Raw genomic sequence first — 21,106 nt, 5'->3', positions numbered from 1 at the left:
TTCAGCCCTCTCACGTTCCATGTGATCAGCCTGGCGGGGTGGCACCCCACCTCCCTCCACTGCCGATCAACCATAAACCTTAGGCTAGCCTCCAGCCGCGTCCCACGCCTCTTCAGCCAGCCCCCAGGCGCCCACCTTCCTGGCCCAGTAATATTAACCACAGACTGTAGTACCCACATTGGGAGTGGCTAACCTGGTAAGAATTAAAACTTTCTCTTCTTAAAAAAATACTTGATTTTGATCGTTTGTAATTTTTAATGGGAGGAATGATGGGGAAATTTGATTCTCATACTGGACAGAGGTGCATCTCTCTATCTCTCACACACACATATCTCTCCCTCACACACACACCCCTCCCTCACACACACACACACACCTCCCTCACACACACACCCCTCCCTCACACACACACACACCTCCCTCACACACACACACCTCCCTCACACACACCTCCCTCACACACACACACACCCCTCCCTCACACACACACCTCCCTCACACACACACCCCTCCCTCACACACACACCCCTCCCTCCCTCACACACCCCACCCTCACACACACACCTCCCTCCATCACTCACACACACACACACACACCCCTCCCTCACACACACCCCTCCCTCACACACACACACACCCCACCCTCACACACACCCCTCCCTCACACACACACACACCCCACCCTCACACATACACCTCCCTCCATCACACACACACACCCCTCCCTCACACACACCCATCCCTCACACACCCATCCCTCACACACACATCTCCCTCACACACACACACCCCTCCCTCACACACACCCCTCCTCACACACACACCCCTCCCTCACACACACCCATCCCTCACACACACCCATCCCTCACACACACACATCTCCCTCACACACACACACCCCTCCCTCACACACACACACCCCTCCCTCACACACACCCCTCCTCACACACACACCCCTCCCTCACACACACCCCTCCTCACACACACACCTCTCCCTCACACACACCCCTCCCTCATACACATACCCCTCCCTCACACACATACCCCTCCCTCACACACACCCCTCCCTCACACACAGACACACCCCTCCCTCACACACACCCCTCCCTCAAACACAGCACTCCCTCACACACACACCCCTCCCTCTCACACATACACACCTCTCTCCCTCACATGCACACCTCTCTCCCTCACACGCACACCTCTCTCCCTCACACGCACACCTCTCTCCCTGACACGCACCTCTCTCCCTAGCACGCACCTCTCTCCCTCACATGCACCTCTGTCCCTCACACTCATCTCTGTCCTTCACACGCACCTCTCCCTCACACACACCCACCTCTCTCTCGCTCACACCCACACACAAATCTCTCCTTCACACACACACCTCTCTCTCTCACACTGACACATCTCTCACACACACCCATCTCTCACACACACAAGTATATCTCCCTCTCTCCCTCACACACACACCTCTCTCCCCCTCACACACACACACCTCTCTCCCTCGCACACCTCTCTCTCCCTCGCACACCTCTCTCCCTCGCACACCTCTCTCCCTCGCACACCTCTCTCCCTCGCACACCTCTCTCCCTCGCACACCTCTCTCCCTCGCACACCTCTCCCTCGCACACCTCTCCCTCGCACACCTCTCCCTCTCACAACTCTCCCTCTCACAACTCTCCCTCACACACCTCTCTCTCCCTCACACACCTCTCCCTCCCTCACACACATCTCCCTCCCTCACCCACACACTCACCTCACTCTCCCTCACACACACCTCTCTCCCTCACACACACCTCTCTCCCTCACACACACCTCTCTCCCTCACACACACCTCTCTCCCTCACACACACACCTCTCTCCCTCACACACACATCTCGCTCCCTCACACACACCTCTTCCTCACACACCTCTCCCTCACATACATCTCTCTCCCTCACACACACCTCACCCTCACACACACCTCTCTCCCTCACAAACACACCTCTCTCCCTCACACAGCCAGACACGTATCTCTCTCCCTCACACACATCCAATACTCCCACAATCACACAGCTCTCTCCCTCGCACACCTCTCTCCCTCGCACACACCTCTCTCCCTCGCACACACCTCTCTCCCTCACACACACCTCTCTCCCTCACACACACACCTCTCTCCCTCACACACACACCTCTCTCCCTCACACACACACCTCTCTCCCTCACACACACACCTCTCCCTCACACACACACCTCTCTCCCTCACACACACACCTCTCTCCCTCACACACACCTCTCTCCTTCACACACACACACACCTCTCTCCCTCACACACACACCTCTCTCCCTCACACACACACCTCTCTCCCCCACACACACACACCTCTCTCCCTCACACACACACCTCTCCCTCACACACACCTCTCTCCCTCACACACACACCTCACTCCCTCCCTCACACACCCCTCTCTCCCTCACACGCACACACAAGAATCTCCCTCCCTCACACACACCTCTCTCCCTCACACACACACACACAAGAATCTCCCTCACATACACACCTCTCCCCATCGCACACACTCCCCTCTCCCTCACACACACACCTCTCTCCCTCACACACACACCTCTCTCCCTCACACACACCTCTCCCTCACACACACCTCTCCCTCACACACCTCTCTCCCTCACACACACACACACACACACACCTCTCTCCCTCACACACACACCTCTCTTCCTCACACACACACACCTCTCTCCCTCACACACACACACCTCACTTCCTCCCTCACACACCCCTCTCTCCCTCACATGCACACACAAGAACCTCCCTCCCTCACACACACACCTCTCTCCCTCACACACACACCTCTCTCCCTCACACACACCTCTCTCCTTCACACACACACACACCTCTCTCCCTCACACACACACCTCTCTCCCTCACACACACACCTCTCTCCCTCACACACACACCTCTCCCTCACACACACACCTCTCTCCCTCACACACACACCTCTCTCCCTCACACACACCTCTCTCCACACACACACACACCTCTCTCCCTCACACACACACCTCTCTCCCTCACACACACACCTCTCTCCCTCACACACACACACCTCTCTCCCTCACACACACACCTCTCCCTCACACACACCTCTCTCCCTCACACACACACACCTCACTCCCTCCCTCACACACCCCTCTCTCCCTCACACGCACACACAAGAATCTCCCTCCCTCACACACACCTCTCTCCCTCACACACACACACACACACAAGAATCTCCCTCACATACACACCTCTCCCCATCGCACACACTCCCTCACACACGCTCCTCTCTCCCTCACACACACACCTCTCTCCCTCACACACACACCTCTCTCCCTCACACACACCTCTCCCTCACACACACCTCTCCCTCACACACCTCTCTCCCTCACACACACACACACACACACACCTCTCTCCCTCACACACACACCTCTCTTCCTCACACACACACCTCTCTCCCTCACACACACACACCTCACTTCCTCCCTCACACACCCCTCTCTCCCTCACATGCACACACAAGAACCTCCCTCCCTCACACACACCTTTCCCCCTCACACACACACACACACAAGAATCTCCCTCACATACACACCTCTCCCCCTCGCACACACTCTCCCTCACACACCTCTCCCTCCCTCACACACATCTCCCTCCCTCACCCACACTCACCTCACTCTCCCTCACACACACCTCTCTCCCTCACACACACCTCTCTCCCCCACACACAACTCTCTCCCCCTCACACACAACCTCTCTCCCTCACACACACACCTCTCTCCATCACACACACACCTCTCTCCCTCACACACACACACCTCTCCCTCACACACCTCTCTCCCTCGCACACCTCTCTCTCCCTCGCACACCTCTCTCTCCCTCGCACACCTCTCTCTCCCTCGCACACCTCTCTCCCTCGCACACCTCTCCCTCGCACACCTCTCCCTCTCACACCTCTCCCTCACACACCTCTCCCTCACACACCTCTCTCTCCCTCACACACAACCTCTCTCCCTCACACACACCTCTCTCCCTTACACACACCTCTCTCCCTCACACACACCTCTCTCCCTCACACACACACCTCTCTCCCTCACACACACACCTCTCTCCCTCACACACACCTCTCTCTCCCTCACACACACCTCTTCCTCACACACCTCTCCCTCACATACATCTCTCTCCCTCACACACACCTCACCCTCACATACACCTCACCCTCACATACACCTCTCTCCCTCACAAACACACCTCTCTCCCTCACACAGCCAGACACGTATCTCTCTCCCTCACACACATCCAATACTCCCACAATCACACAGCTCTCTCCCTCGCACACCTCTCTCCCTCGCACACCTCTCTCCCTCGCACACCTCTCTCCCTCGCACACCTCTCTCCCTCGCACACCTCTCTCCCTCGCACACCTCTCTCGCACACACCTCTCCCTCGCACACACCTCTCTCCCTCACACACACCTCTCTCCCTCACACACACACACCTCTCTCCCTCACACACACACCTCACTCCCTCACACACACCTCTCTCCCTCACACACACACCTCTCCCTCACACACACCTCTCTCCCTCACACATACACCTCTCTCCCTCACACACACCTCTCTCCCTCACACACACACACCTCTCTCCCTCACACACACACACCTCTCTCCCTCACACACACACACCTCTCTCCCTCACACACACCTCACTCCCTCCCTCACACACCCCTCTCTCCCTCACACACACACACACAAGAATCTCCCTCACATACACACCTCTCCCCATCGCACACACTCCCTCACACACGCTCCTCTCTCCCTCACACACACACCTCTCTCCCTCACACACACACACCTCTCTCCCTCACACACACCCCTCCCTCACACACCTCTCTCCCTCACACACACACCTCTCTCCCTCACACACACACCTCTCTTCCTCACACACACACACCTCACTCCCTCCCTCACACACCCCTCTCTCCCTCACACGCACACACAAGAATCTCCCTCCCTCACACACACCTCTCTCCCTCACACACACACACACAAGAATCTCCCTCACATACACACCTCTCCCCCTCGCACTTACTCTCCCTCACACACCTCTCCGTCCCTCACACACATCTCCCTCCCTCACCCACACACTCACCTCACTCTCCCTCACACACACCTCTCTCTCCCTCACACACACCTCTCTCCCCCTCACACACAACCTCTCTCCCTCACACACACACCTCTCTCCCTCACACACACACCTCTCTCCCTCACACACACACCTCTCTCCCTCACACACACACCTCTCTCCCTCACACACACACCTCTCCCTCACACACACATCTCTCTCCATCACACCCACCTCTCTCTCCCACACACCCACACACAAATCTCTCTCCTTCACATACACACCTCTCTCACACTGACACATCTCTCTCACACACACCCATCTCTCACACACACAAGTATATCTCCCTCTCTCCCTCACACACACACACCTCTCTCCCTCACACACCTCTCTCCCTCACACACCTCTCTCCCTCGCACACCTCTCTCTCCCTCGCACACCTCTCTCTCCCTCGCACACCTCTCTCTCCCTCGCACACCTCTCCCTCGCACACCTCTCCCTCGCACACCTCTTTCTCCCTCTCACACCTCTCCCTCACACACCTCTCTCTCCCTCACACCTCTTCCTCCCTCACACACATCTCCCTCCCTCACCCACACACTCACCTCACTCTCCCTCACACACACCTCTCTCCCTCACACACACCTCTCTCCCCTTCACACACAACCTCTCTCCCTCACACACACCTCTCTCCCTCACACACACCTCTCTCCCTCACACACACACCTCTCTCCCTCACACACACACCTCTCTCCCTCACACACACATCTTTCTCCCTCACACACACCTCTTCCTCACACACACCTCTTCCTCACACCTCTCCCTCACATACATCTCTCTCCCTCACACACATCTCACCCTCACACACACCTCTCTCCCTCACAAACACACCTCTCTCCCTCACACAGCCAGACACGTATCTCTCTCCCTCACACACATCCAATACTCCCACAATCACACAGCTCTCTCCCTCGCACACCTCTCTCCCTCGCACACACCTCTCTCCCTCGCACACACCTCTCTCCCTCGCACACACCTCTCTCCCTCACACACACCTCTCTCCCTCACACACACCTCTCTCCCTCACACACACCTCTCTCCCTCACATACACCTCTCTCCCTCGCACACCTCTCTCCCTCGCACACCTCTCTCCCTCGCACACCTCTCTCCGTCACACACACCTCTCTCCCTCACACACACCTCACTCCCTCACACACACCTCTCTCCCTCACACACACCTCTCTCCCTCACACACACACACCTCTCTCCCTCACACACACACCTCTCTCCCTCACACACACACCTCTCTCCCTCACACACAACCTCTCTCCCTCACACACACCTCTCTCCCTCACACACACACACCTCACTCCCTCCCTCACACACCCCTCTCTCCCTCACACGCACACACAAGAATCTCCCTCCCTCACACACACCTCTCTCCCTCACACACACACACACACAATAATCTCCCTCACATACACACCTCTCCCCATCGCACACACTCCCTCACACACGCTCCTCTCTCCCTCACACACACACCTCTCTCTCACACACACGCACACCTCTCTCCCTCACACACACCTCTCCCTCACACACCTCTCTCCCTCACACACACCTCTCTCCCTCACACACAAACCTCTCTCCCTCACACACACACCTCTCTCACACACACACACCTCACTCCCTCCCTCACACACCCCTCTCCCTCACACGCACACAAGAATCTCCCGCCCTCACACACACCTCTCTCCCTCACACACACACACACACAAGAATCTCCCTCACATACACACCTCTCCCCCTCGCACACACTCTCCCTCACACACCTCTCCCTCCCTCACACACATCTCCCTCCCTCACCCACACACTCACCTCACTCTCCCTCACACACTCCTCTCTCCCTCACACACACCTCTCTCCCCCTCGCACACAACCTCTCTCCCTCACACACACACCTCTCTCCCTCACACACACACCTCTCTCCCTCACACACACACCTCTCTCCCTCACACACACACCTCTCCCTCACACACACACACACCTCTCTCCCTCACACACACACCTCTCTCCCTCACACACACACACCTCTCTCCCTCACACACACACACACACCTCACTCCCTCCCTCACACACCCCTCCCTCACACGCACACACAGGAATCTCCCTCCCTCACACACACCTCTCTCCCTCGCACACACTCTCCCTCACACACACACACACACCTCACTCCCTCACACACTCGCCTCTCTCCCTCACACACACCTCATCTCCCTCACACACACACACATCTCTCTCCCTCACAAATACACATCTCTGTCCCTCACACACGCCTCTCTCCCACACACACACACACCTCTCTCCCTCACATGCACATCTCTCTCCCTCACACAGACACATCTCTCTCCCTCACACAAACACACACATAGAACATTGCAGCGCAGTACAGACCCTTCAGCCCTCGATGCGGCGCCAACCTGTGTAACCACTCTAAAGCCCATTTACACTATTCCCTTATCGTCCATATGTCTATCCAATGACCATTTGAATACCCTTAGTGTTGGCGAGTCCACTACTGTTGCAGGCAGGGCATTCCACACCCTTACTACTCTCTGAGTAAAGAACCTACCTCTGACGTCTGTCTTATATCTATCTCCTCTCAATTTAAAGCTATGTCCCCTCGTGCTAGACATCACCATCCGAGGAAAAAGGCTCTCACTGTCCACCCTATCCAACACATCTCTCTCCCTCACACACACACACATACATCTCCTTCATGCACACACATCTCTCTCTCCTTCACACATACACCTTTCTCCCAGACACCACACACACACACACGTATCTCTCCCTCACACACAGGTATCTCACTCCCTCACACACACACATCTCTCTGTCTCACACCCAAATATCTCACTCGCACACAAGGATATCTCTCTCTCTTGCACACAAATATATCTCTCACACACACGTATCTCTCTCCCTCACACACACGTATCCCTCCCTCATACACACACATATCTTTCTCCCTCACATACACGAGTATCTCTACCTCCCTCACACACACTCATCGCTCTACCTCACACACACTCATCTCTCTCCCTCACACACATACAAAACTATCTACCTCACATACACACACACACCTCTCTCCCTCACACACACCTCTCCCTCACACACATCTCTCTCCCTCACACACACACACCTCTCTCCCTCACACACACACCTCTCTCCCTCACACACACACCTCTCTCCCTCACACACACACACCTCTCCCTCACACACCTCTCTCCCTCGCACACCTCTCCCTCGCACACCTCTCTCTCCCTCGCACACCTCTCTCCCTCGCACACCTCTCCCTCACACACCTCTCCCTCGCACACCTCTCCCTCTCACACACAACCTCTCTCCCTCACACACACCTCTCTCCCTTACACACACCTCTCTCCCTCACAGACACCTCTCTCCCTCACACACACACCTCTCTCCCTCACACACACACCTCTCTCCCTCACACACACCTCTCTCTCCCTCACACACACCTCTTCCTCACACACCTCTCCCTCACATACATCTCTCTCCCTCACACACACCTCTTCCTCACACACCTCTCCCTCACATACATCTCTCTCCCTCACACACACCTCACCCTCACATACACCTCACCCTAACATACACCTCTCTCCCTCACAAACACACCTCTCTCCCTCACACAGCCAGACACGTATCTCTCTCCCTCACACACATCCAATACTCCCACAATCACACAGCTCTCTCCCTCGCACACCTCTCTCCCTCGCACACCTCTCTCCCTTGCACACCTCTCTCCCTCGCACACCTCTCTCCCTCGCACACACCTCTCTCCCTCACACACACCTCTCTCCCTCACACACACACCTCTCTCCCTCACACACACCTCACTCCCTCACACACACCTCTCTCCCTCACACACACACCTCTCCCTCACACACACCTCTCTCTCTCACACATACACCTCTCTCCCTCACACACACCTCTCTCCCTCACACACACACACCTCTCTCCCTCACACACACACACCTCTCTCACACACACACACACCTCTCTCCCTCACACACACCTCACTCCCTCCCTCACACACCCCTCTCTCCCTCACACGCACACACAAGAATCTCCCTCCCTCACACACACCTCTCTCCCTCACACACACACACACAAGAATCTCCCTCACATACACACCTCTCCCCATCGCACACACTCCCTCACACACGCTCCTCTCTCCCTCACACACACACCTCTCTCCCTCACACACACCTCTCCCTCACACACACCTCTCTCCCTCACACACACACACCTCTCTCCCTCACACACACACACCTCTCTCCCTCACACACACACACCTCTCTCCCTCACACACACACCTCTCTTCCTCACACACACACACCTCACTCCCTCCCTCACACACCCCTCTCTCCCTCACACGCACACACAAGAATCTCCCTCCCTCACACACACCTCTCTCCCTCACACACACACACACAAGAATCTCCCTCACATACACACCTCTCCCCCTCGCACTTACTCTCCCTCACACACCTCTCCGTCCCTCACACACATCTCCCTCCCTCACCCACACACTCACCTCACTCTCCCTCACACACACCTCTCTCTCCCTCACACACACCTCTCTCCCCCTCACACACAACCTCTCTCCCTCACACACACACCTCTCTCCCTCACACACACACCTCTCTCCCTCACACACACACCTCTCCCTCACACACACATCTCTCTCCATCACACCCACCTCTCTCTCCCACACACCCACACACAAATCTCTCTCCTTCACATACACACCTCTCTCACACACCCATCTCTCACACACACAAGTATATCCCCCTCTCTCCCTCACACACACACACCTCCCTCCCCCTCACACACACACACCTCTCTCCCTCACACACCTCTCTCCCTCGTACACCTCTCTCTCCCTCGCACACCTCTCTCTCCCTCGCACACCTCTCTCCCTCGCACACCTCTCCCTCGCACACCTCTCTCTCCCTCTCACACCTCTCCCTCACACACCTCTCTCTCCCTCACACCTCTTCCTCCCTCACACACATCTCCCTCCCTCACCCACACACTCACCTCACTCTCCCTCACACACACCTCTCTCCCTCACACACACCTCTCTCCCCCTCACACACAACCTCTCTCCCTCACACACACCTCTCTCCCTCACACACACCTCTCTCCCTCACACACACACCTCTCTCCCTCACACACACACACCTCTCTCCCTCACACACACACCTCTCTCCCTCACACACACATCTCTCTCCCTCACACACACCTCTTCCTCACACACACCTCTTCCTCACACACCTCTCCCTCACATACATCTCTCTCCCTCACACACATCTCACCCTCACACACACCTCTCTCCCTCACAAACACACCTCTCTCCCTCACACAGCCAGACACGTATCTCTCTCCCTCACACACATCCAATACTCCCACATTCACACAGCTCTCTCCCTCGCACACCTCTCTCCCTCGCACACACCTCTCTCCCTCACACACACCTCTCTCCCTCACATACACCTCTCTCCCTCGCACACCTCTCTCCCTCGCACACCTCTCTCCCTCACACACACCTCTCTCCCTCACACACACCTCACTCCCTCACACACACCTCTCTCCCTCACACACACCTCTCTCCCTCACACACACCTCTCTCCCTCACACACACACCTCTCCCTCACACACACACCTCTCTCCCTCACACACACACCTCTCTCCCTCACACACACACCTCTCTCCCTCACACACACACCTCTCTCCCTCACACACACACACCTCTCTCCCTCACACACACACCTCTCTCCCTCACACACACACCTCTCTCCCTCACACACACCTCTCTCCCTCACACACACACACCTCACTCCCTCCCTCACACACCCCTCTCTCCCTCACACTCACACACAAGAATCTCCCTCCCTCACACACACCTCTCTCCCTCACACACACACACACACAAGAATCTCCCTCACATACACACCTCTCCCCATTGCACACACTCCCTCACACACGCTCCTCTCTCCCTCACACACACACCTCTCTCCCTCACACACACCTCTCCCTCACACACCTCTCTCCCTCACACACACACCTCTCTCCCTCACACACACACCTCTCTCCCTCACACACAAACCTCTCTCCCTCACACACACCTCTCTCACACACACACACCTCACTCCCTCCCTCACACACCCCTCTCCCTCACACGCACACAAGAATCTCCCGCCCTCACACACACCTCTCTCCCTCACACACACACACACACAAGAATCTCCCTCACATACACACCTCTCCCCCTCGCACACACTCTCCCTCACACACCTCTCCCTCCCTCACACACATCTCCCTCCCTCACCCACACACTCACCTCACTCTCCCTCACACACTCCTCTCTCCCTCACACACACCTCTCTCCCCCTCGCACACAACCTCTCTCCCTCACACACACACCTCTCTCCCTCACACACACCTCTCTCCCTCACACACACACCTCTCTCCCTCACACACACACCTCTCCCTCACACACACACACACCTCTCTCCCTCACACACACCTCTCTCCCTCACACACACACACCTCTCTCCCTCACACACACACACACACCTCCCTCCCTCCCTCACACACCCCTCTCTCCCTCACACGCACACACAGGAATCTCCCTCCCTCACACACACCTCTCTCCCTCGCACACACTCTCCCTCACACACACACACACACCTCACTCCCTCACACACTCGCCTCTCTCCCTCACACACACCTCATCTCCCTCACACACACACACATCTCTCTCCCTCACAAATACACATCTCTGTCCCTCACACACGCCTCTCTCCCACACACACACACACCTCTCTCCCTCACATGCACATCTCTCTCCCTCACACAGACACATCTCTCTCCCTCACACAAACACACACATAGAACATTACAGCGCAGTACAGACCCTTCAGCCCTCGATGCGGCGCCAACCTGTGTAACCACTCTAAAGCCCATTTACACTATTCCCTTATCGTCCATATGTCTATCCAATGACCATTTGAATACCCTTAGTGTTGGCGAGTCCACTACTGTTGCAGGCAGGGCATTCCACACCCTTACTACTCTCTGAGTAAAGAACCTACCTCTGACGTCTGTCTTATATCTATCTCCTCTCAATTTAAAGCTATGTCCCCTCGTGCTAGACATCACCATCCGAGGAAAAAGGCTCTCACTGTCCACCCTATCCAACACATCTCTCTCCCTCACACACACACACATACATCTCCTTCATGCACACACATCTCTCTCTCCTTCACACATACACCTTTCTCCCAGACACCACACACACACGTATCTCTCCCTCACACACAGGTATCTCACTCCCTCACACACACACATCTCTCTGTCTCACACCCAAATATCTCACTCGCACACAAGGATATCTCTCTCTCTTGCACACAAATATATCTCTCACACACACGTATCTCTCTCCCTCACACACACGTATCCCTCCCTCATACACACACATATCTTTCTCCCTCACAATCATGAGTATCTCTACCTCCCTCACACACACTCATCGCTCTACCTCACACACACTCATCTCTCTCCCTCACACACATACAAAACTATCTACCTCACATACACACACACACCTCTCTCCCTCACACACACCTCTCCCTCACACACATCTCTCTCCCTCACACACACACACCTCTCTCCCTCACACACACACACCTCTCTCCCTCACACACACACCTCTCTCCCTCACACACCCCTCTCTCCCTCACACGCACACACAAGAATTTCCCTCCCTCACACACACCTCTCTCCCTCACACACACACACAAGAATCTCCCTCACATACACACCTCTCCCCCTCGCACACCTCTCCCTCACACACCTCTCTCTCCCTCACACCTCTTCCTCACACACGTCTCCCTCCCTCACCCACACACTCACCTCACTCTCCCTCACACACACCTCTCTCCCTCACACACACCTCTCCCCCTCACACACACCTCTCTCCCTCACACACACACCTCTCTCCCTCACACACACACCTCTCTCCCTCACACACACACCTCTCTCTCTCACACACACATCTCTCTCCCTCACACACACCTCTTCCTCACACACACCTCTTCCTCACACACCTCTCCCTCACATACATCTCTCTCCCTCACACACATCTCACCCTCACACACACCTCTCTCCCTCACAAACACACCTCTCTCCCTCACACAGCCAGACACGTATCTCTCTCCCTCACACACATCCAATACTCCCACAATCACACAGCTCTCTCCCTCGCACACCTCTCTCCCTCGCACACACCTCTCTCCCTCGCACACACCTCTCTCCCTCACACACACCTCTCTCCCTCACACACACCTCTCTCCCTCACACACACCTCTCTCCCTCACATACACCTCTCTCCCTCACATACACCTCTCCCTCGCACACCTCTCTCCCTCGCACACCTCTCTCCCTCACACACACCTCTCTCCCTCACACACACCTCTCTCCCTCACACACACCTCTCTCCCTCACACACACACCTCTCCCTCACACACACACCTCTCTCCCTCACACACACACCTCTCTCCCTCACACACACACCTCTCTCCCTCACACACACACCTCTCTCCCTCACACACACACACCTCTCTCCCTCACACACACACCTCTCTCCCTCACACACACAAACCTCTCTCCCTCACACACACCTCTCTCCCTCACACACACACACCTCACTCCCTCCCTCACACACCCCTCTCCCTCACACGCACACACAAGAATCTCCCTCCCTCACACACACCTCTCTCCCTCACACACACACACACACAAGAATCTCCCTCACATACACACCTCTCCCCATCGCACACACTCCCTCACACACGCTCCTCTCTCCCTCACACACACACCTCTCTCCCTCACACACACACACACCTCTCTCCCTCACACACACCTCTCCCTCACACACCTCTCTCCCTCACACACACCTCTCTCCCTCACACACACACCTCTCCCTCACACACAAACCTCTCTCCCTCACACACACACCTCTCTCACACACACACACCTCACTCCCTCCCTCACACACCCCTCTCCCTCACACGCACACACAAGAATCTCCCTCCCTCACACACACCTCTCTCCCTCACACACACACACACACAAGAATCTCCCTCACATACACACCTCTCCCCATCGCACACACTCCCTCACACACGCTCCTCTCTCCCTCACACACACACCTCTCTCCCTCACACACACACACACCTCTCTCCCTCACACACACCTCTCCCTCACACACCTCTCTCCCTCACACACACCTCTCTCCCTCACACACACACCCCTCTCCCTCACACGCACACAAGAATCTCCCGCCCTCACACACACCTCTCTCCCTCACACACACACACACACAAGAATCTCCCTCACATACACACCTCTCCCCCTCGCACACACTCTCCCTCACACACCTCTCCCTCCCTCACACACACCTCTCTCCCCCTCGCACACAACCTCTCTCCCTCACACACACACCTCTCTCCCTCACACACACACCTCTCTCCCTCACACACACACCTCTCTCCCTCACACACACACCTCTCCCTCACACACACACACACCTCTCTCCCTCACACACACACCTCTCTCCCTCACACACACACACCTCTCTCCCTCACACACACACACACACCTCACTCCCTCCCTCACACACCCCTCCCTCACACGCACACACAGGAATCTCCCTCCCTCACACACACCTCTCTCCCTCGCACACACTCTCCCTCACACACACACACACCTCACTCCCTCACACACTCGCCTCTCTCCCTCACACACACCTCATCTCCCTCACACACACACACATCTCTCTCCCTCACAAATACACATCTCTGTCCCTCACACACGCCTCTCTCCCACACACACACACACCTCTCTCCCTCACATGCACATCTCTCTCCCTCACACAGACACATCTCTCTCCCTCACACAAACACACACATAGAACATTGCAGCGCAGTACAGACCCTTCAGCCCTCGATGCGGCGCCAACCTGTGTAACCACTCTAAAGCCCATTTACACTATTCCCTTATCGTCCATATGTCTATCCAATGACCATTTGAATACCCTTAGTGTTGGCGAGTCCACTACTGTTGCAGGCAGGGCATTCCACACCCTTACTACTCTCTGAGTAAAGAACCTACCTCTGACGTCTGTCTTATATCTATCTCCTCTCAATTTAAAGCTATGTCCCCTCGTGCTAGACATCACCATCCGAGGAAAAAGGCTCTCACTGTCCACCCTATCCAACACATCTCTCTCCCTCACACACACACACATACATCTCCTTCATGCACACACATCTCTCTCTCCTTCACACATACACCTTTCTCCCAGACACCACACACACACACACGTATCTCTCCCTCACACACAGGTATCTCACTCCCTCACACACACACATCTCTCTGTCTCACACCCAAATATCTCACTCGCACACAAGGATATCTCTCTCTCTTGCACACAAATATATCTCTCACACACACGAATCTCTCTCCCTCACACACACGTATCCCTCCCTCATACACACACATATCTTTCTCCCTCACATACACGAGTATCTCTACCTCCCTCACACACACTCATCGCTCTACCTCACACACACTCATCTCTCTCCCTCACACACATACAAAACTATCTACCTCACATACACACCTCTCTCCCTCACACACACCTCTCCCTCACACACATCTCTCTCCCTCACACACACACACCTCTCTCCCTCACACACACACACCTCTCTCCCTCACACACACACCTCTCTCCCTCACACACCCCTCTCTCCCTCACACGCACACACAAGAATCTCTCGCCCTCACACACACCTCTCTCCCTCACACACACACACAAGAATCTCCCTCACATACACACCTCTCCCCCTCGCACACACTCTCCCTCACACACACACACACACACCTCACTCCCTCACACACTCGCCTCTCTCCCTCACACACCTCATCTCCCTCACACACACACACACATCTCTCTCCCTCACAAATACACATCTCTCTCCCTCACACACACATCTCTCTCCCTCACACACATACAAAACTATCTACCTCGCATTCACACACACATATCTCACCCTCACACACACAAGTACCTCTCTCCCTCACACACACATCTCTCACCCTCACACACATCTCTCTCACACACATCTTTCTCCCTCACGCACACAGACACACCTCCCTCCCTCACACACAATCTCTCCCTCAGACACACACACAGATACATATCTCTCCCACACACACATCTCTCTTCCTCACACATACATCTCTCTCTCCTTCACAGACACACCACTCTCCCAAACACCACACCCACATACAAGTATCTCTCTCCCTTACACACACACACTCAATTATCTCTCTCCCTCACACACACACGCAAGGAACTCTTTCACTCACACACACACAAAGTATCTCTCTCCCTCACACACACCTCTCCCCCTCACACACACTTCTCTCTCCCTCACACACACCTCTCTCCCTCACACACACTTCTCCCTCACACACACTTCTCCCTCACACAGATCTCTCTCACACTCATCTCTCCCTCACACACACACACCTCTCTCCCTCACACACACATCTCTCTCCCTCACACACACACCTCTCCTTCATGCACGCACATCTCTCTCTCCTTCACACATACATCTTTCTCCCAGACACCACACACACACACACACACACACGTATCTCTCTCCCTGACGCACCGGTAACTCTCTCCCTCACACACACATCTCTCCCTCTCACACCCAAATATCTGTCTCACACACAAGGATATCTCTCTCTCTTGCACACAAATATATCGCTCACACACGGGTATCTCTCTCCCTCACACAGTCACAAGTACCAATCTCCCTCATGCACACATGTATCTCTCCCTCACACGCACGTATCCCTCCCTCATATACACACACACATATCTTTCCCCCTCACACTCAAGTATCTCTCCTTCCCTCACACTCACAAGTATCTCTCCTTCCCTCACGCACTCATCTCTCTCCCTCACACACACATCTCTCTCCCTCACACACAATCTCTCTCCCTCACACACGCACATCACTATCCCTCACACACACCTCTCTCCCTCACACACCTCTCTCCCACACACCCACCTCTCTCCCACACCTCTGTCTCCCTCACACACCTGTCTCCCTCACACACCTCTCTCCCTCACACACACCTCTCTCCCTCACACACACCTCTCTCCCTCACACACACCTCTCTCCCTCACACACACCTCTCTCCCTCACACACAACCTCTCCCTCACACACACCTCTCCCTCACACACACCTCTCTCCCTCACACACACCTCTCCCTCACACACACTTCTCCCTCTCACACACCCATCTCCCTCACACACACATCTCGCTCCCTCACACACACATCTCGCTCCCTCACACACTTACACACACATCTCTCTCACACAAACACACATTTCCTTTATGCACACAGCTCTCTCTCCTTCACACACACCTCTCTCCTTCACATACACACACCTCTCTCCCTCACACACACTCATCTCTCTCCCTCACACACACTCATCTCTCTCCCTCACACACACTCATCTCTCTCCCTCACACATACACAAGTATCTTCCTCACACATACTCCCTTACACATACACAAGTATCTCCCTCACACACATACACAACTATTTCCTCACACACATACACACACACATATCTCTCTCATACACACAAGTATCTCTCTCCCTCACACACACACACATCTCTCTCCCTCACACACACAAGAATCTCTCTCCCTCACACACACTCATCTCTCTCCCTCACACACACACACACATCTCTCTCCCTTACACACACGTATCTCTCTCCCTCACACACACGTATCTCTCTCCCTCACACACACGTATCTCTCTCCCTCACACACACGTATCTCTCTCCCTCACACACACGTATCTCTCTCCCTCACACACTCACATGTATCTCTCTACCTCACACACACACACACACAAAGTATCTCTCCCTCACACACACATCTCTCACCCTCACACACATCTCTCACACATCTCTCTCCCTCACGCATCTCTCTTCCTCGCACATCTCTCTCCCTCACACATCTCTCTCCCTCTCACACCTCCCTTTCACACCTCTCTCTCCCTCACACACCTTTCTCCCTCTCATACCTCTCTCCCTCTCACACCTCTCTCCCTCTCACACCTCTCTCCCTCTCACACATCGCTCTTCCTCTCACACACCTCTCCTTCACACACACTTCTCTCCCTCACACACACCCACACTTCACTCTCCCACACGCACACAAGTATCTCTCTCCCTCTCACACATCTCTCTCCCTCTCACACCTCACTCTTCCTCTCACACACCTCTCTTCCTCTCACACACCTCTCCTTCACACACACCTCTCTCCCTCATACACACATCACTCTCCCACACGCGCACAAGTATCTCTCTCCCTCACACACACCTCTCCCCCTCACACACACACCTCTATCCCTCACACACTCACACACCTCTCCCTCACAAACAGACAAATCTCTCTCCCTCACACACACACATCTCCTTCACGCACACGCATCTCTCTCCTTCACACATACACCTTTCTCCCACACACCACACACACATACCTCTCTCCCTCGCACACAAGTATCTCTATCCCTCACACACAAGTAACTCTCCCTCACACACACAAGTATCTCCCTCCCTCACAGACACAATTATCTCTCTCCGTCACACACACATGTACCTCTCCCCTCACACACACACACACACACGTAACTCCCTCATGCACACACGTATCTCTCTCCCTCACACACGTATCTCTCCCTCATACACACACCCATATCTTTCTCTCTCACACACATCTCTCTCCCTCACACACACATTTCTCTCCCTCACACACACATCTCTCTCCCTCACACACACATATATATCTCTTCCTCACACACACAATCTCTCCCTCACACACACACAGATCTCTCCCTCACACACATCTCTCTCCGTCACACACATCTCTCTCCGTCACACACATCTCTCTCCGTCACACACATCACTCTCCCTCACACACATCACTCTCCTTCACACACATCACTCTCCCTCACACACACATCTCTCTCCCTCACACACACACAACTCTCTCCCTCACACACCCCTCACCCCCTCACACACACGCACCGACACACCTCCCTACTTCACACACACACACCTCTCTTGCTCACACAGACACACCTCTCTTCCTCACAGACACACCTCTCTCCCTCACACACACACATAGACACAACGCTCTCCCACACACATCTCCCTTCCTCACACACATCTGTCTCTTCTTCATACACACACCTATCTCCCACACACGTATCTCTCTCACACACACACGCACACATCTCTCTCCCTTATACACATGCACATCTCTCCCTCACACACACAAGTATCTCTCTCCCTCACACACACAAGTATCTCCCTCCCTCACAGACACAATTATCTCTCTCCGTCACACACACATGTACCTCTCCCCTCACACACACACGTAACTCCCTCATGCACACACGTATCTCTCTCCCTCACACACACACATATCTCTCCCTCATACACACACCCATATCTTTCTCCCTCACACACATCTCTCTCCCTCACACACACATCTCTCTCCCTCACACACATCTCTCTCCCTCACACACACATCTCTCTCCCTCACACACACATATATATCTCTTCCTCACACACACACATCTCTCCCTCACACACACACAGATCTCTCCCTCACACACATCTCTCTCCGTCACACACATCACTCTCCCTCACACACATCACTCTCCTTCACACACATCTCTCTCCCTCACACACACACATCTCTCTCCCTCACACACACGCAACTCTCTCCCTCACACATCCCTCTCCCCCTCACACACACGCACCAACACACCTCCCTCCTTCGCACACACACCTCTCTTGCTCACACAGACACACCTCTCTTCCTCACAGACACACAGACACAACGCTCTCCCACACACTTCTCCCTTCCTCACACACATCTGTCTCCCCTTCATACACACACCTATCTCCCGCACACTTATCTCTCTCACACACACACGCACACATCTATCTCCCTTATACACATGCACATCTCTCCCTCACACACACACACACAAGTATCTCTCTCCCTCACACACACAAGTATCTCCCTCCCTCACACACAAGTATCACTCTCTCACACACACAAGTATATCTCTCTCTCTCACTCACAAGTATATCTCTCACACATACTTATCTCTCTCCCTCACACAGACACAAGTATCTCTCTCCCTCACGTACACACTTATCTCTCCCTCACACACAAATTATCTCTCTCCCTCACACACCCATCTCTCCTTCACACCCATCTCTCTCCTTCACACACACACCTACCTCCCACACGCGTATCTCCCTCACACACATCAGTCTCCCAAACACACATGGATCTCTCCCTCACACACACCCCTCTCTCCATCACACACACATCCCTCTCCCTCACACGCACACCTATCTCCCTCACACACATACACATCGCTCTCCCACGCACACACATCTCTCTTCCTCACACACATTTGTCTCTCCTTCACACACATCTGTCTCTCCTTCACACACACCTATCTCCCACACACTCACATCTCTCTCCCTCACACACACACATCTCTCTCCCTCACACGCACATGTATATCTCTTCCTCACACACGCACACATCTCTCCCTCACACACACGTATTTCTCTCTCTCACACACACACAAATATATCTCTCTCTCTTACAAGTATATCTCTCACACACTTATCTCTCTCCCTCATGCACACACACATACACACACA

At 54.6% G+C, this 21,106-nt stretch overlaps 1 long non-coding RNA gene across 1 annotated transcript in view; it reads right to left on the bottom strand.

Annotated features, from left to right (window-relative positions):
- The window catches only part of LOC140420823 (uncharacterized), an 86,790-nt gene that overhangs the window by 25,867 nt on the left and 39,817 nt on the right, over window positions 1-21,106 (bottom strand). The window lies entirely within an intron of this gene.

The sequence above is a fragment of the Scyliorhinus torazame genome, chromosome 5, assembly GCF_047496885.1.
Source record: "Scyliorhinus torazame isolate Kashiwa2021f chromosome 5, sScyTor2.1, whole genome shotgun sequence".
Taxonomy (NCBI): Eukaryota; Metazoa; Chordata; class Chondrichthyes; order Carcharhiniformes; family Scyliorhinidae; genus Scyliorhinus; species Scyliorhinus torazame.
Note: the sequence above shows the minus strand (reverse complement) of the source record. Positions and strands in the feature narration are given on the sequence as shown.